Genomic DNA, 19568 nt, shown 5'->3' with positions numbered 1-19568 from the left:
CTGCAGGCTTACCCCCCTGTGCCAACAACATAGGCCCCAAACTCTTTATTCTTAAGCATCTTTCAGAGCACAAATTGTAGCAGCCATGTCTAAGTATTTATGCTTCACAAAATGGGGAGAGCTGTTTTAATTTGGGGGAGATTGTCTGATCTTGTTCCTTCACCCCCCCCCCTGCATGTTAATGACACAGTGAATCCTTTCTTGCTGAGACAAATTATATCCTCAGGGGCGTCCTCAACCCAGTGCTTTGGAGATTTCAACCTGGAACTCCAGGCCAGGTGTCCCCCATAGGTGACTTGGTGCCGGAGTCCAGCTCCAGCTGAGTTCGGAACTCGAGAAGGGTGCGTGAATAAGGCATAAAGAGGAACGAAATGGGGCCTGGTGGCGTGGCCTAGCGGCTAAAGTCCTCACCTTGAACTCACCAGGATCCCATATGGGCGCCGGTTAGTATCCCGGTTGCTCCATTTCCCATCCAGCTCCCTGCTTGTGGCCTGGGAAAGCAGTCAAGGACGGCCCAGAGCCTTGGAACCCTGCACCCGTGTGGGAGACCTGGAAGAAGTTCCTGGATCCTGGCTTCAGATCAGCATAGCATTGGCCATTGTGCTCACTTGGGGAGTGAATCATCGGACGGAAGATCTTTCTCACTCTTCCGCCTCTCTGTATATCTGCCTTTCCAATAAAAATAAATAAATCTTTTTTAGAAAAAAAAAAAGGAGGAACAAAATAAACCACTACAATTCCATGATCATCGTGGACAATGCAAGAAAGCTGTCCCCTTTATTTATACAGAAGCAGTCAAACTCTGGCTCAGACTTTTTACGTCATGGTCAAGTGGGTGTTTCTAAGGATAATTCTGCCATTTGTTTCACCTTAAAGCAGGATGTTATCCATCCTGACCCTGTGGTCAGGAAGTTCTCAATAGATGGTGCATATCAATCAGTAACACATTCCTACTACAATCCTCATTCTACAACTTCATCTTGAATCAGTTAAGGAAGGAAGTGCATCACAGAAGGAAGGACCTAAAGATCAAAGAAAGAGGGAAAGAATAGATTCCCACTACACCTGGGGACGGAACACCCTTGATTAGCATATGGTCAATGGGGCAGCAGAGACAGCAATAATAAAAGGCCCTTTGGCTAAAATGGTATCAGCAACATCAACTTCCAAGCTCACATTGGTAGTAAACATTAAGGCCCGCAGAGGCAGGCAATGCCTAAACAGATTACAGTGGGATGTCAGAGGCCCATGCAAAGGGAGGCGGAGCTGCATTCAGGTGGTTGTAGAGACATCCCCGGGCCCTGCCAAACAGCGGGAAGTTCCTTGCAGCCCTGCCTGCAATGGAACAGTTCTCTTCACACCTTCCTGTCTTCCACACCCATCACACGGACCCCAGCAACTTGGGTCATCCCTGCTGCCCCTAGGGTGAGGAGTCAAACCTGGCCACTCTGACGCTGATCACTGAGCTAAACACCTGCTCCCCTGTGTCACATGGGTCTGTTTGTTGTCGCTGTTGGAAGCCCCTTAGCTTCATGGTGTCGGCTCTCACCAGGGTGGCAGCCACATCACCAGGGTGGCATCCAGCCCCCCTTCTCCGCCTTGTCCAGCCGCAACCCCTCTATGCCAGTCACTGCCTCCTCTCACTCACTGGAATCCAGCAGTTGGGAGCACCACCCACAGCAGGGGCAGCAAACTGCTCTGTGGTGGTTGGGGGAGGCAGGCCCCAAGGTCAACTCCAGTAGCCATGGGAGTGTGAAAGCAGCCATAGATGAGACCTGGTGCTGTGGTGTAGTGCGCATAACGCCTCTGCTTGCAGTGCCAGCACACTGGGCACTGGTTTGAGTGCTGGGTGCTCCATTTCCAATCCAGCTCCCTGTAATGTGTCTGGGAAAGCTGTGGAAGATGGCCCAAGTGCTTGGGCCTCTGCACCCACTTAGGAGACCTGGGAAGAAGTTCTTGGCTCCTGACTTCTGGCTGGCCCAGTTCTGGTCACTGTGACAATTTGAGGAGTGATTTGGCAGATGGAAGACCTGTTTCTCTCTGTGACTGCCTTCCAAATAAATACATCTTAAAAGCAAAAGCAATCATAGACATTAACAGGGTTGTATTCCAAGGATAGCTTCCTGCACACAAGCACGAGGCAGGGGCTGTGGGCTGCTAGAATCAGGCGTGGATGGACTAACAGTCAGCACTCTGCACCTGCTGCTCTCCCCGCCCCCTGAGCATCCCTCCTGCCACCCCACCTGCTATGCCGCCTCCCAGTTCCTCCTCTCCTCACACTGGGTTTTGGTTCTTGGTGGCTCCTGTGGGGTAATAATGAGAGCTGCTGGGAGAGGAGCTGATTGGTGGACAACTCTCCTTCCATTCAGCAAGCATCCACTTCGGGCAGGAGACCTGCCTAGGTCCCGACCCCCAGGGCAGGCTGCATGGACACGTCCAGGAGGGCAGGTGGGATCCAGCAGAAAGCTGCCTGGTGGCTGCTGGCAACGACAGTGGCCATGAGTGAGATGGAATCGCTGGGACAGGTGGGCTTCTGGGCAGATGCTCACCTTGGGCCAGACTCCGTTACACAAGCCATTCTGTATTATGACAAAAATGTACTGCAGCCTGAGATCTCCCAGAAGACCCCAGCCAACAGCACTTTGTGGCTCCTGGAACACTGGATCAATCAGGACTCCACTGGTGCCCGTATGGGACACTGGCACTGCAGGCGGCGACTTCACTAGCTAAGCCACAGCGCTGGTCCCTGTTTTTAACCTTTTAGTACATAAAAATGTGTTTTAATTTGGATCTAGTCCAACGTACCTAGTTTTGTTATTTGGGTTTTTTTGGGGGGGAGGGGTTCTGCTTTTAGTATCACATCTCACAGGCCGTTGCCTGCTTCAGTGCCACAAACACATCCCTTGTCTTCAAACAGGTGTGCAGGCTAACTCTCACTCAACATCTCTTGCCAGTGGATATGTTCGTGGTGCCAGCTTGTCGGATGGAGGGTGGGGCATCCACTGTTTCTGTTTGAATACGCACTGACTCAACTCTACGAACCGCTGCTATTTTTACTCAGTCTGATTTCTGGCAGGTATTAGATAAACGCCACTGCGCGTGGCGAGCATTGCCCATTCGTGGGTGCACTCTGTTAGGCGTACACTGTTAGACTCCTGGGGATTCTGGGGGCATCCACGTGGCTTCTCCCCTCAGGGGTCGTCCCTGGGGCAGCTGATGGCGCCGGGGCACCAGCACCTGTTCCAGCGGCCAGGAGGGGGCGCGCACACCCCATCCTACCCGCCAACACCGCCTCCCGCGCAAACGTCAGGAAGCCTCCTAATTGTGTTAGCAGTGCTGCCTCTTAATGGCAGGGGAATACTTCCCCTGGGACTCTGGGCAGCACACGTTCCCGGAAGAGACAGCCTAGAGCGTGCATGCGGCTGGCAACCAGAGCCAGAGGTCCAGGAGGCTGGGGAGGGGGATGTGGCCTCCCATGGGGGCCTTGGTGGCAGAAGCCACGTCCTCCCCTGTGGGCCTGACTTGGCAAGGCCGGACCTTCCAGAAGGTCCTTTGGGTCTCACCTCTGAACTCAGGAAGACAGTTTCCCCACTGTATTTTGTCCTTGGAGAGGCAGGGTCGGGGACCTGGTTAGCCATGGCCGCATGTGTCCCAGGCCAATGGTATACAACTTCCTTGTTTGCAGAAACCAAATCCCCAGCGTGCAGAAGCCTGGGAACGGGGACTTACGGGGCAGCTGGGCAGAGGGGAGACAAGACCCAGGCCCACCCTAAAGCTGCAGGTGGCTTTAAGCAGCCAGGCCTGTGCCAGCCTTGGAGAGTTGAGAGCTGCCGTGGTGTGTGTGGGGTGGTATACTCCTCCAGCCCCCGAGAGTGTGGGCGTTTATTTTTACATCACAGAAAGCTAATGAAGATCAAAAGGACTCTGAAGTTCACCCTGTGTGTCCTGGCAGGCCCCATTCACACACTCACCCATCCCCTTGGGGGTGCTTGGGGTCACACCTTGGAGAACTGTAGGAGGAATCAAGTGCACAGTTACTACTCAGATGTCTAACCACGCCTCCCAGTGTGGTCAAGCTGCTCCCACAATTGCTTTTCTGACCTGAACCTGCTGAGCCAAGAGTGGCAGGGGGCAGGTGCAGAGGGTGGGAGCCCAGAGAGCTACAGGGAGGGGTTCCAGGCTCCCCCAATGGCCCCAAACACCTTGAGGGCAGTAAAGTGCGCTCTGACCTGGGGCCGGGAGGCCTTTGAAGCCACTCTATCTTCTCAAATACACTTCAGCCATTTCTGCCTCCACCAGTGGGTTTCTGCTTAGGCTTCGGAGAACAGCTTCCTGGCTAGCCTGGATTCAAGTGGTAACTCTTGGGGCTGCCCGATACACTTCCAGGCTAGCAGATCCACAGACCTAGACAATGGAAGGGAGAACCAGGGATTGTGTCCGCTGAAAGGCCCGGGCACCCAGGCAAGGCACTGATCTGCGCCAGTTAAATCGCAGGGCGGAGTCGCTGGTGTTCAGACAGAGTCTGCATTTGGCCAGGTTGCATGCTAGCAAACGCTCTTACTGGTCCCGCTTTGATGATGCCGTTGTCCTGGGGGGCGGGGAGACCACTTGCCACGATTTATGGTTTTACCAGCAGCCGGACCTGGATTCTTCTCCGCGGAGGACCAAGCCTGGCCGTCCTCCAGCAGCGCCGGGGCGGCGCTAACTCTTGCTCGCTGCGAACCAGGCTGTTGTAACATAAGCTTCCTGGTACTCATTCGCATTGCAGCAGAGCCAAACCGCAGGGGTTGCGACTTGTCCGTTTCTACTCTGCTGCCCCAGCGGGCCAGGGCGGCAGGTCCTGCCCACTTCCTGCTCACGTGCCAGCAAGCGCTGCACGTTTGCTTCAGGATGTGAAAAACAAAGCCCAAACAATAGGCAGCCACTCCCTGGGCCTGCTGACCTTTAACCTTTCCAGGCTCTCCCCCCTTCCCCCCGTTTTCCCTGGGAACCCTGGCTTAGGAAACAATCCCAGCCAGTCTCCCAAGCACCCCGGGCCTTTGAGATGAAATCCGAGCCAGCTATGTTTCTGGAGGGCGGTGCATGTCCCTTCGCTGTTGGGCTTTTGCTGTTCTTTTCCGGGAGAGCCAGGTCCCTGGAGCGCTGTAAAGAAAGCTCTGATGGAAGCCAGGTGCTGAGAGTTTGGACTTGGGTTTCTGTTAAGTCAAGGAGCCTGGGAGTGGCCTTTTCGTGGATTAGATGGAGTACAGAGAGGGTCCCAAGGGGGAAACAGGCTCTTCAGCGTGTGCCCTGTCTCCAGGTTGACACCTAGAGGACACAAGATCATGCAAGAGTCAACAGCCACCATTGTCAGTGGGTTTACAGCTAGAGGTTCTGGGACCTGCGCTGTGGTGTGGAGAGTAAAGCTGCCGCCTGCAGTGCCGCCATCCCATATATGTGCCAGTTCATGTCTCAGTTGCTCCACATCCCATCAGCTCATGGCCTGGGAAGGCATCGGAGGATGGCTCAAGTCCTGCGCTCATGTAGAAGAGCCAGATGCAGCTCCCAGCTCCTGGCTCTAGATGAACCCAGCTCTAGCCATTGTGGTTGTCTGGGGAGTGAACCGGCAGATGGAAGACCTCTGTCACTGCCTCCCCCAACTGCCATCTCTGCCACCTAAATAAACAAATTTTAAAAACCACTGGGGTTCTCTGGGTTCTGAAGGGAGTCAGAGCTCTGGGGGACAAATGGGGCATCCGGGGCTCTGGGTGGGCCCCTCAGCCCTTCATGCTTCACGCTCTGATGACACGCCCCGGGCCCCTCCCAGCTCAGCTGCTTAGCGCAAAACTGTGTGGGTCAGCCTCCTAGCTCCACCTTGCTTCCCATTTGTTCACCTGGGAGATGGGGATCCCTGTGGCTGCCCACAGCAGGGCCGGCCAGACTAACAGAGCTGGTGTGTGTAGAATGCCAGCCCCCAGTGGAGTTTGGGTAATGGAAGGTACTAGCAGGCATCTGCACGTGGGCCCCAGCACTGCCGTGGGCGGCCTGTGTGTGGGGTAAGCCTTGGTCTAACTTTCCAGTTTCCTCTATTAGCATCAGAGGCCTCCTGGCCCGGAACCCCCTGAGGGTTGGCCAGGCCAAGCAGCCTTCAGGGGAAGGCTCTGGGACTCAAGGAGGCACAGCCCCATCACAGCTCCAGCCTACCTCCCCCGCCTCTCCCCCCTCCGGGGGTTGTTCTTTCTCTGCTCCCCTCTTCCTCCTCACCCACTTTTGTGTGGTTTCCTCCCCCCATATGTTTGTTGTTTAATTCACCTAACAAATCTTCATTGGCTTCTAGCATGACATAAATACAAAGACTGTTAAGGGTGGGGAAGCGGTGCCTATCTGTATTATTATTATTGTTTTAAGTTCTGGAAGTTTCCAAGCTGTGCACCATCGGCCAGTGCCAAGGGTGGGACAGATAACACCAGATTTCTGCCGTGGAAGTGGAAATCCTGGCACCCTCCGACTTCTGTGCGTCATTGTTTGATTCTCCATGGGTTGTGGATGGCTGGCTGTGCTTGATGCTTGCTTTGGCAGCACATATACTAAAACTAGAAAGATCCAGAGAAGATGAGAATGCCCCATGCACAGGATGGCTGTTTCCTGGGCAGATGTAAATGATGTCAGTTGCCATTGGCTGCAGCAGAGCCAGTAGAGGGAGCTCAGAGATGCCGGTGATGCTGAACACTTCTCAGTGTTTCTAACACTTGGCACATGCAAGCATACAAAGACCCGCATCTTACCAACAGGAAGCCAAATTATCATACATAACTCCTGCGCCTATGACCAAAACAAGTTCATTTCAATATTGGGCACATCTGGCAAGGTGACCCTCTGGGAGCTTTTAGCCCGATAGCAGATGCTGGCTGATACTGGTTTGTACCTGTGTCTTATTGCCTCTCAAACTGAGCCAGGGGCCAGTAGCCTCTTATCCCTCCACAGGTGATGCTTATGTTGGACAAGCTCTTGTAGAACTTGAGGCCAACTGCAAAGTGCATGGGAAAGGCAGGGCCACGAGCAGCCCACTTGGTGTGCATTGCTGAAGGAATTTCAAGAACTTCCTGCCTGCTGGTCCTTGGCACTTTACCATCACACATGGCCGAAGCGCTACTAAAACATGTGGTTCTGGAGTCTGAGATCTTTCCAAAGGCTAGGTGTGTCCATCTGTTTTATATGACATTAATGAACCCAGGAGCTCTCAGGAAAACACACTCAAGCCACATCCAAACCATGGCAACTGGGAAAGGGCTTTTCTGCAGTGGGGATGACAGAGGGCTCGGTTCTTTAGCCAGTAATAGGGTGGCATTATTCCAGCCAAAAGTGGTAGTACAGGCTTCTGTCGGTGGACTGCCTGGTGCTGAACCTCCAGCTGTCTCCGTCTGCCTCTGACTGCACCAGAGCCGGGTGAGTCCTTGTTGGAGAGCTTGGTTTAAATGACCCCTCAAAAGCAGCATGCTTTACTCTCCCCCTCATTAAACCTAACCCCATTTTGGCAAACTTAAAAATCCCAGGCACTTACTCCCGGAGTTTGTTTTAAAAATGTTTTACTGTTTTGGGCTGGCAAGCAATACCAAACTGCTCATACAAAACCCGCTGAGCTTCCATGAGCGCAGAGTGGGACCCTGCGGCTTCCCCCTGCGCCTGCATGCCACTCAAATCTGGGCTTCAACCCTGACTTCGTGGGGTGGATGACTCGCAAAGTGAGTGGGCGTTGCTCAGAGAGGCAGCCCTGACCCTGCGCCTGGCAGAGCTCCCCGAGCAGCTGATGGATGGCTATGAGGGCGATGCAACGAGGAGTTCCTGTGCAAGCCACATCGCGTGCTGCTGCAGGTTGCGGTGCTGGAGGGCACCTGCGGTGCCTGGAGTTGGGGTGGCTGTTCCCATCAGTTGTAGGATCCCCAACATGCTGTGCAACCACGAGGGGACCCAGACAACATGACCGCAACTTCCCACCCTGACCCAGTGACACACAACACGGTGTTCTTATATAGCTTACCTATATATATATATATTTTTTTTTTCTCATGAAAGGTTCAAGACAAAAAATGTTTTAAATATTGTTTCAAATTTCTTCTATCATGATATTCAATTTCTATGTGCTAAATGAAGGAATTAGTAAATCAGTGAGCCAGAATGATTTATTGATTGCTTGCGAAATGTGTAAACCTCTCAACAGGCATGCCCATGTTTTACAGATAAGGTAATAGTCTGAGCATACCTTACTTAGTTCCAACTTTGGATCCCCACCCTCTCTTGCAATGACCATCAGGGTCGCTCTGGAGGCACCCGCTCCCCAAAAAAAGCAAACAAAAAAAATTTAGAATAGATAGACAGAGAACAACAAGGAAAGCTTAGAACCAGACAGGAAACGGTCAGCGTGGATCCACACAAACCATACCAGGTAGGACACAGAGATTAGTTACTCCTCACTAAGGTATTGAAGATTTCTCTGCACACCCCTCCTAAAACTGTCTGCACCTCAACTGTTGATAAATGCCTTGTTAGAGTTATAAGCCAGCTTAGACTATCCTAAAATCTGCCAAGTTCAGCAAAATTATGCTTCAACACTATAAACTAAATTCAACACTATAAGCTAAATTCTAAAATGAAAATAGACACGAGACAGCTGAATAGTACCTTATAGTCATTTTAAAGTGTATTGCACCCAGTTCTGTATATAAACTAAAATTGAAATGTCAATGAAGCAGTCACAGGATGTGGTTAAGAGCTTGCATTTTTTTTGACATATTGGTTACTCAATACCATGTCAATTAATTCCATAATGTTATAAATTGTTGTTGATGTTGTGCTGGGGCTTTTAATTGATCGGGATGATATTCTACCAGCTCTGCCTTCAGATCAGAGATGGTCTGCCCAAGAAACCGTTGAATTTATCTGGACAATAAGATGCTGGACTCTATGCTTGGTAAACTCTTGCAATGAAAGAATCTTGACTGAATTTGAACTGTAATACTACAACAAGGTGGAGGAATCCACCATGGGGGGAGGACATGGGGAGGGGTTGGGGGAATCCCAGAGCCTATGAAACTGTGTCACATAATGCAACGTAATTAATAAAAAAAATAATCTGAGCATAAAGTAAAACTTAACAAAGGATCTGGCACGATGGCTCAGTGGCAAAATCTTTACCTTGAAACCCCTGGGATCCCATATGGGCACTGGTTCATGTCCTGGCTCCCCCAGCCAGTGTTTCTTCAGCCCTGAAGGAGGATGGTATCATAGTCTCTATTATCAAAAGTAAGCGAGCCGGGCAGGTGTGTAAATGGTTGGGATTAAGTGGCTAAGATGCAAATGAGACACCCTCTTCCCACATTGGAGTGCCGGGCTTCAGGTCCTGGCTCTGCTTCCTGCAGATGTGCTCCCTGGAGGAAGCAGGTGAGGGCTGCAGTGGTTGCATCCCAGACAACTACATGGGAGGTGTGGATTGAGTCGCCAGCTGCTGGCTCCAACCTGGCCCATTTCTGGCTTTGGTTGCATTTGGGAAGTGAACCAGCAAATGGTTTCTCTGCCTTTCAGATAAATGCATTTAAAATGTTTTTAGAACATAAGCAAAATAATGTCTTAAAAAGATTCATTTATTTGAAAGAGTTACAGAGAGATAGGAAGAGTGCTCTTTTGTCTATTGGTTCACTCCTCTGATGGCTTGAAACAGCCAGCACTGCTCAAGTTGAAGCCAGGAGTCAGAAGTTCATCCAGGTCCCCCATGTGGTTGGCAGGGACCCAAGCACTTGGGCCATTTTTAATTGCTTTCCCCAGACTATTAGCAAGGAACTGGATCAGAAGTGAAGCAGCTGGGACATAAACCGCCATTGTTGCAGGTGGTGGCTTTATTTGCTGAGCCACAACACTAGCCCCTGAAAGTGACTTCTAAGACAGTGCCTGAAAAGGAAGACTTACAGGCAGAGCTATCAGCATTAAACTTGACCAGCGAACCATGCACCTGTGTTCAGGGAGGAACGAACCAAGGGGTGAGAGCCAAGGGCAAGTTCACAATGTGGTGTGCTCAGGCAGGGTAGGGATGAGTGTTGAAGACCCAATCCCCTAGAGCTGTGCTGTGATCTGCATGTGGCATCCGTAGCTGACAGGACAGTGGGATCTGCCATGGGCCTTGTGTGTGGCAATAGGAAATCAAAGGCTTGAAGAACCAGGGCGATGCTTTAAGCAGATAGGTTCAGTGGGGTCCAAAGAACATCCGTTTTGGGATCCCAGAACCCGTTTTAGAATTTCTGCTTCAGCATTTATTTGCTGGATGGGAACATGGGCAAGTGTGTTGACCCCTCTGGGTCTCAGTGTTCCCATCCTGAAAGTGGGGATGATAGTTGTGTCACTGAGCAGATCTGAGTCATAAATAAGAAACGAAAAGCGCTGCGGTGGGGCCTCTTTGGATGGTAGTCCCCTTCCTTCCCTCTGCTCTTCTCCACCACTCTGACGCCAGGCAGGGTTGCTCCCACGTCTTCTGAAGGGCAGGGTGTATGTTTAGTAGCAGGTTCAGAGACATCGCTGCAGACATCTAAGCACTGCAGAGCAGGGCTCAGCCTTATCTCTGTCCATGGGCAAGGTGAGGGGTAATTACACGGGACACACTGTACATTTAATCCTCCCTCCAGCCTGCCGAGCGCAACTAGTACAGATAGAGAGGTGGGGGAGGAAGCTGCCTCGAAACTGTGCTGGAGTGAAGCATGCACCTGTGTTCAGGGTCTGAATCTCACAGGAAACATGCAGAAACATTGAATTACACAGACAGCCTTAGGGGCGGTGGTGCTAAGAGCAAGACCAGTGCAAAACACAAGGGCAGAGTGTGCACGCACAAGCTGGCTAGGCTTGTGTCTTGGACAAGAGAGACCCCTACAGTAGGAGCTACTGGTCCACTCTAGTTGGTGGGCACATTTAGTGCCTTCGACTTGGATTTGCAGAAGCTTGGTTACTAGCCTCAGAGGGAGGGAGTTTAGTAACATCTGGCATTAGGAGGACACATGTGACTTCATTTCAGCAGATACAAAGATGACTAAGGAACCCTTGTGTCCCTGGGAACATGGTGACGTGCGTATATGGGAAGAGTCCTTCAGCGACACCCAGGGACCCAGCGGGAGCAGGTTGCTCTCAGCAAGGGGAGGTGACCCAAGTTCCGTGAAAGCAAAAGGCCTACGTGCATCCTGTCAGGTGGCATCGGCGGGAGGGTCATCAGCACAGAGAGGAATCCACAGTGCTAATTAGGCCAGGTCTCCAAGGTGAGTCCCCAAGAAGGCCAGCCCATTTCATGTCTTAGAACTTGAAGTGTTTTCTCCTACCAAATATTTCAGGATTCTAGCACATCTACAAAAGTTTTGGAAATCTTGAATAAGGTACTGGCACAACGCGAACCAGGGTCAATAATGGAATATGAGGGTCACTGGTGGCAGCTTCACCTGCGTTGTGTCTGCTCCATTTCCAATTTACCTTCCTGCTGAGAAAGAACAGGGGAAGAACAACTGAGAAAGAACAGGGGAAGATGGTCCAAGTGTGTGGGCCCCTGCTACCCATGTGGGAGATCTAGACTAAGCTCCTGGCTCCTGGCTTCAGCCTCGCTCAACCCTGGCCATTGTGGACATCTGGGACCCCTGCCACTCTTGTGGGAAACCTGGATGGTCCTGGCCATTGAGGCCATTTGGACAGTGAACCAGCAGAAGGAAGACCTCCCCTTTCTCTCTCTCTCTTTCTGTTTCTCTCTTTCTCTCTCTCTCCCTAACTCTGACTTGCAAAATAAATCTTTTTTAAAATCTTTTAAAAATTAGTGTTAAAAATAAGTAATTTGAACAATAATTCTTGACCAAAGGACCTTTGCATTTGAAGACTAACCCAATGGATGAGGTTTTCCAGTTGGAATAGAATGGCTAAAAAGGCTGCAGACAGGTTGTAAGTATGTGGTACAGAAGGATTCAAAGGATGTTTAGGGAAAACACAACAAAGACCTCAAAAATGTGTTGACGCGTCTGCTGCTGAAGACACCTGTTCATCCATTTGCAAGTGCTTACAGGCAGTGACTCTATGAACTTCAACGGAAGTTACACAAAGAGTTTCTCTTGTCTGCTATAGATCCTAACGTGAGCCCTTGTGCTGAATCCATTCCCTTGCAGAATGGGTACACCTACTATTCCTGCTTTCCAGAGGAGGACATACAGACTGAGAGAACTTGCTGGAGAAGGGCTGGGCCTTGGTGTCAGAACTGCAGTCTCAGCTGCTACAGTCCTGGCCCAGGGCCATGGTCCCTGCATTGTGCAGCGAAGGGTGGAATGGATGGCTTCCATGGCAGGAGGGTGGGTGTCACGGTTTGTTCCTTCTCGTGGGTCATCACTCCAGCCAGGCTGGTCTTCTCACTAACTTCTTCTGGTAGGCTATTTTCCCCCACATTCTCTCCATCTTAGTAGTCAGTCAACAAATGAGTTCATAAATTCAACTAACACTCACCTGCTATGAGCTAAGCCCTGTGGAAAAAGAGACACAGACCTGCTTTTGCAGAATTATAATCTCAGGGCAGGCAGGCAGCCTGTCTGGCTGAGATGCTCATGTCTCTTAATCAGAGCACCTGACTCCAGCTCCTGCTTCCTGTGAACGGAGGCTCTGGGAGGCAGAAGTAATGGCACAAGTAGTTGGGTAGCTGCCCCTCCCACGGGAGACCCAGGCTGGACTCTGACCTGGCCCAGGCCTAGCCTCTGGAGGCAGGTGAGAGTGAACCAATGGGTGGAAGCTCATTCCTTTTCCTTTTCTCTCCCTCGGCTTCCCCAAAAAGAAAGAGAAAGGCCTGACATGGCCTAGTGGCTAAAAGTCCTAACTTTGCACTCGCTGGGATCCCATATGGGTGCTGGTTCTAATCCCAGCTGTCCCATTCCCATCTGGCTTCCTGCCTGTGGTCTGGGCAAGCACAAGGTTTTGGGATGTCCCAAAACCTTGGGATCCTGCACCTGTATGGGAGACCCAGAGGAGGCTCCAGGCTCCTTGCTTCGGATAGACTCAGCTCCAGCCGTTACGGACACTTGAAGAGTGAATCACTGGACAGAAGATCTTCCTCTCTGTCTCTCCTCTCTGTATATCTGACTTTCCAATAAAAATAAAATAAATCTTAAAAAAAGAAAAGAATAACAATCCAGTTTACAATCTTGTACATTCTGGTTCTGAATTCTACTTCCCCTTGCAGCCTGGCAGGAAGGGATGTGAACCAAGGTCCCTTTATATGTTTCAGTCTGTTGCTGGCACAAGTGTCTACTCTAGAGACTAGGGTGGAAAATGTGCTATGGCCCCAGATTTTGGTTGGCAGGACAGATAACCATACCCAACCTGAGGGACCCTTCTGAGCCTCAGGATCCTTTTCTGGGGTGAACTTCCTTAATTCTGAATTGTTACATTTTTTTTAAGATATAGTTATTTTCATTGGAAAGGCAGATCAGATTTATGGAGAGAAGGAGAAACAAAGATCTTCATCTGCTGGTTTATTCTCCAGTTGGCTTTAATAGCCAGAGCTGAGCTGATTTGAAGCCAGGAGCCAGGAGCTCTTTCTAGGTCTCCCATGAGGATGCAGGGTGTCAAGGCTTTGGGCAATCCTCTGCTTGCTTTCCTAGGGAGTTGGATGGGAAGTGAAGCAGCCAGGGCATGAACCAGAACCCATATGGGATCCTGGTGCTTGCAAGGTGAGGATTTAGCTATTGAGCCATTGCTCTGGGCCTCACATTTTATTTTCTCAAAAAAGAAATGAAGTTCCTTTGAAATTTTAAGACTACATTTATTCTTTTTGTTTAAGATTTATTTTTAATTTTTATTGGAAAGACAGAAATACAGAGAGGAGAGACAGAGAGGAAGATCTTCCATCCAGTGATTCACTCCCCAAATGGCCACAACGGCTGGAGCTGAGCCAATCTGAAGCCAGGAGAAGGGAGTTGGATGGGATTAGAACCAGTGTCCATATGGGATCCTGGCGTGTGCAAGGTGTGGACCTTAACCACTACGCCATCATGCCGGGCCCAAGATTATATTTGTTCTACAGCCAATGATGAAATAGAGTGTACTTTGCCAGGACAGATGTGCATGGTGCAGCTGCGTGCCCTGGTTGGTGGGGTGAAGGGGGCTGTGTGAGCACCCACGCCCCTCCCCAGCGGGCCTTGTCTGCCTCTCTTCCAGTCTCTTTCACTTGGCCATCAGCTCTGCACCCTTGACCTGAGGGTTACTAGTATGTCAGCTCCCTGGGGTGACACCGGGCGCTGCTTAGGCTTGTGAGAACAGCTGTCCAATGTTTGTGCAAACCGCACAGATGGCTTAACACCTCAGATGGGAATCTGTGAAGCAAGAGGGGCCCTCAGTGTCACCAGGAATTTTTTAAAAATATTTGTTTGAAAGGCAGAGTGACAGAGAGAGGATGAAATCTTCCATCTGCTGGTTCACTGTCCAAATGGTCTCAATGGCCAAGGCCACTCAGGTTTCCACTAGAGTGGTAGGGGCCTGTGGAGTTGGACCATCCTCCACTGCTTTCCCAGGAGCGTTAGCAGGGAGTTGGATCAGAAGCTGAGCAGCTAGGTCTTAACCTGGTGCCCATATGGAATGGCTGCACTGTAGATGGCATGATGCTGGGTGCTAGGGATACTTTAAAAAATTTTTTTATTACAATTTATTTAGTTTTATTTGAAAAGTAGATTTTACAAAGAGAGGAGAGATGAAGAGAAAAGATCTTCCATTGGTTCACTCTGTCAACTGGCTGTAATGGCCAGAGCTGAGACTTTCTGATCCGAAGCCAGGAGCCAGGAACTTCTTCCAGGTCTCCCACACGAGTGCAAGGTTCCCAGGACTTGGGGCATCCTCCACTGTCCTCCAAGGCGGCTATTAGTAGAGAGCTGGGATGGAAGTGGAGCACCTGGGACTAGAACGGGCACCAATATGGGACGCTGGCGCACAGGGCGGAAGGTTAGCTTTCAGTGCCACTGTGCAGGCCCTGCTAGGAATTCTTAAGTCAGCTTGCACTGGTTATCCCTCGGACAGCTTGATAAAACCAAGATGGCTGGGCACGCCTGCAGCTCCCGGCTCGGTTGGTCTGGGAACTGGCCTTTCTGATCAACCCCCAAGTGAGGCCTTTGCAGAACGGTCTGTGAGACTGAGGCACTGGAGGGTGTAGCCTCTCTCGGGTGAGTTGGAGACCGTATTTCAGGCTCCTGATGCCCGCCTCCCAACCGCAGTACAGTATACCCAGCTCTGCCAGCTGTCAGGGACAGCAGTCAGTTACACACAGGAAGTGCTTTGAAGAGCAGCTGACAGAGGTAAGAGCTGAACAAATAAGGGTGAGTTAGTGTCATCACACTAGATCCTCTGCGTCTTTGCCATTACCAGGGGACACACACCTCATCTTTAAAGTCCCTACACTGAAGCAGAAGTGGCAGGATGCTTGAAGTGATCTACTTGAATAACTCTCCCTTCCCTATCACAGACACTTCATATTTAAAATACCTAAGCATGAAGAAACACGGCGGGGAGCAGCATTGGGGCACGGCCTGCCAAGCAACCACTTGGCATTCTCGATCAAAGCACCCGTTTGAATTCCACCTGTTTTGCTTCACGGTGCAGCTCCCTGCCAATGTGCCTGCAAAAGCAGCGGAAGGTGGCTCAAGTGTTTGGGCCCCTGTGACCCGTGGGGGAGACCCAGATGGAAGTCTGACCTCCTGGCTTTGGCTTTGACTAGTCCCAGCAGTTGTGGCCATTTGCAGAGTGAACCAGCTGATGGAAGGTCTCTTTCTCCCTGTCTCTCACTTATTCTGCCTTTCAAATAGATAATAAGTAAAACAAACAAACAAACAAACAAACAAATAAAAGAGGGACTCACACTGTAAGTAAATAGGCAGATATGTGGAAGTTTCAAATAAAAACTGAAGAGCTGCTGCTGAGCAGGTAGCATGATGGGATGGTTAGTGCCCTGTCTCAGTGAGATCAAGCGTTGGCAGATGTGTGTGTTCTTATATACCGCCCACGGGCTTCTCTTCCTTCTCGACTGAAGCTTGCTCGGCTTCCCAGGTGTGGTTTAGTCTTCATAAAGCAGTATCAGCGGGCTGCAACGGGAGAGGCTTGCCAACACACTTCAGTCTGGCAGGACAGGAGAGGAGCACAGCGGAGTATCGTCAGCCTGGAACACAAACCACCGGGTGCGTGGAGGTTTCCTGGGTCCACGGGCGTTTCTTGGCTGCTCCCCTGGCATGGGTCTACGTCTTTTCCTTCTCTCCCCTTCTCCTGTAAATGGAGGAGGGGTCTTGTGCCATCTGACCAGCAGCGGGGCTCAAGACATGGACCTTAAGGCAACCTTTCCTTTCTTTACAAACTGAAAATTCACAACTTGCTAATTGTGGTTGAAAAACATCTTTGTGAGAATGAAACCTGAAAATTCTCCACCTCGAATTTGACATCATTTTTAGCCACCTTTGAAAGAAGAAGAGAAAAATACTAACAGTCCCTGTAATTGAGACTGGCTTCAATGTTTGTGAGACTTTACAGTGTACTTCATTGCACTCACTAGAAATGACAATAATTACTGTTTTCTCTGAGGGCGAATTTATAGAGAGAAGAGACAGAAAGCTCTTCCACCTGCTGGTTCACTCCCCAAGTAGATGCAATGACCAGAGCTGAACTGATCTGAAGCCAAGAGTTAGGGGCTTCTTCCCTCGTGGGTGCAGAGTCCCAAGGCTTTGGGCTGTCTTCAATTGTTTTCCCAGCCCACAAGCAGGGAGCTGGGTGGGAAGTGGAGTAGCTGGGACATGAACTAACTTCTGTATGAGATCCCAGTGCTTGCAGGGGGGAGGATTAGCCAATTGAGCCATTCCATCAGGTCCCAGCTTTTTCTTTAAGATTTATTTATTTTTTTTCAGAAAGTAGAGCTACAGAGAGGAAGAGGGAGAGACAGAGATGTTTATCCATCTGCTGGTTTACTCCCCAAATGGCTATAATAGCTGGAGTTGGGCCAGTCCAAAGCCAGGAGCCAGGAGCTTCATCCAGGTCTTAGACCATTTTTTTGTGCTTTTCCCAGATGTTAGCAGGGAGCTGGATTAGAAGTGGAGCAACCAGCACCCATCTGGGATGCTGCTGTAGGCAGCGCCTTTACTTGATATGCCACAGAGTTAGGGTCCCGGAAGTTGGCTTAAAAATTGTCTTTAGTAGGGGGTCAACAAGCTGGCATCCTATACTGGCACTGATGGAGACTCTGGGATTTCCTAAAGGGCCTGAATCATAAAAGAAATAAAAGATTCATTTTTCAAAAAGCGAAACAAAACAAAAACTCAGGCCGAGCAGGATAGCTCAATAACTGAAATCCTCGCCTTGTATGGGCTGGGATCCCATATGGGCGCCAGTTCATGTCCCTGTGGCTCCACTTCCCCATCCCCTGGGAAAGCTGCCAAGGACGGCCCAAAACCTTGGGACCCTGCACCTGCATGGGAGGCCTAGAGAGAACTTCTGGCTTTGGATCAGCTCAGCTCTGGTCATTGTGGCCATTTGGGGAATGAACCAGCAGATGGAAGTTCCTTGTCTCTCCTTTTCTGTAAATCTGCCTCTTAAATAAAAATAAATAAATCTAAAAAGACCACAAAATTTACTTAAAATAACTTTTCATTTTAAAGGTCAAGTTTATAAAGTCTTGTCTTCACAAAATAAAGGTCATAAGACTGTAACTTACTAGAGGCAGCTTAGTTACCATTATATGCTACACATTATCTACTAAAGACTTTCTCTTAAGCAATTATTTTAAAGGCAAAGTTACGGGCCTGGTGCAATAGCCTAGTGGTTAAATCCTTGTCTTGCATCTGCCAAGATCCTATATGGGCGTTGGTTCCAGGCCCAGCTGCTCCACTTCCCATCCAGCTTGTGGTCTGGGAAAGCAGTGAGGACGGCCCAAAACTTTGGGACCCTGCACCCCTGTGGGAGACCTGGAGGAAGTTGCTGGCTCCTGGATTTGGATCAGCTCAGCTCTGGTCATTGCGGTCACTTGGGAAGTGAACCAGTGGATGGATGATCTGTCTCTCCTTTCTATAAATCTGCCCTTCAATAAAAAAATAATTTTCCTTTAAAGGCAGAGTTAAGGAGCGAGACAGAACTTCCATCCACTGGTTCTTGGTTGTGCATAACTTATGAGGAAAGAGTAACAGTTCTTTTTGGTTCTCAGGTCCCCGGAGATGTGATGTAGCACTTTCATTTCTGTGTCACTCATTGCAAAATTCTGTGAAAGCAGTGCTGTTATACCTGCCTTCCGAGTGTAAGGTGCGTTTCTGTAAGCTCTGATTTCCATCCAGAGCGAATTCTGTGACAGTGGTGGCCATTTGAGATCAGGAGTGCTAAGAGGGAGAAAAGGGGAGAATCCCCCGTTATTTCAGGTCCTTGCCTTGTAAGTATGGGCTCCTCTACTGTGCACGAAGTGTGAGAGAAAGCGTGAAGTCTCAGCGACTCCCAGTCAGGGTCCTGCTGGCAAGCACACCTCGCCCACTCGCCGGCCACTTATACAAGGTCGGGAGGGGCGTGCTTACATGGTTGTGCCCAAGCCAGGTCCCCAGTGAGAGCCTCCCGGAAAGGAGGCTGCTTGATTGACAGGCGGGCAGATAGGCTTACGCGGGTGGGTGTGGGAGGGTACGGTTCCCCAGCTCATGGCCTGGGCAGCAGGAAACGCCGAGAACGCTCAGTGCTGTTTCCGAGCTGCCCAGGCCTGTGCCAGCCTGGCCTCGAGCTGGCCCACTGGTGCCCGCCGTTTCACAGACGGCGCTTCCCACGCAGGAAATTCACTGAAATGTACGCGGTGAAGGCGTTCAGAGAGACTTTGATTAAAAACCACATTGCAAAATAGGGAAGCCAGGCGAACTGTTTTAAACTCTCGACCTCAAAAGGAAGGAAGCCAGCTAACCAATGATAACTTGCCACGGGGGTCAAAAAGAGGGTGGAGGATCCGCAGGGACTCAGTGCCCAGCAGGTGCCCATTCGGCCTCGCCAGCCTCCCGCAGCGTACTTTACACAGTTTCCTGACAGGACTTTCCCTTGCAAACAACTCCTTTCCCAAACAACTCCCCGTGGGGCGTCGGGCCCTTCCGCACACTTTGGTCGCCGGGGTCCACGCGGGAGCTGCGGTCTCGTCCAGGGCCTCCTGCCGCGGATCGAGAACCTTGAAGCTATTGTCACCAGAAGCGCCTTCGCCTCAGGCCGAGCGAACTGTTTTCGTAGAAGCCTCTTTTTCTTTTTTTTCAGCTCTTTGGACAAGCCGCCTTGCCACCTCAAACCCTCTCTGGCGTCTCGCCTGGAGAGAAAACGCGAGCAACGGCGCGGCCGGTGGGCTGCGCGGGCGCCTGGGCGGCTGAGATAAGGCCCGGCCACGCCGGGCCTCCGCGGGCGGCATTAGGCGCCGACCGGCCCGCTCCGCTCCCTTCCCCGCCTCCCCGGGAGTCGTCCCGGGACTCCCTGGCCTCCCCGCGGGGCGGGGAGGGGCGGGGCCGGAGCCGCGGACGCGCCACGTCGCGTGACCAATCGCCAGCTCCTGGGACGATTCAAAA

The sequence above is a fragment of the Ochotona curzoniae genome, unplaced genomic scaffold (assembly GCF_017591425.1).
Source record: "Ochotona curzoniae isolate NIBS_2020 unplaced genomic scaffold, NIBS_Ocur_1.0 patch371, whole genome shotgun sequence".
Taxonomy (NCBI): Eukaryota; Metazoa; Chordata; class Mammalia; order Lagomorpha; family Ochotonidae; genus Ochotona; species Ochotona curzoniae.
Note: the sequence above shows the minus strand (reverse complement) of the source record.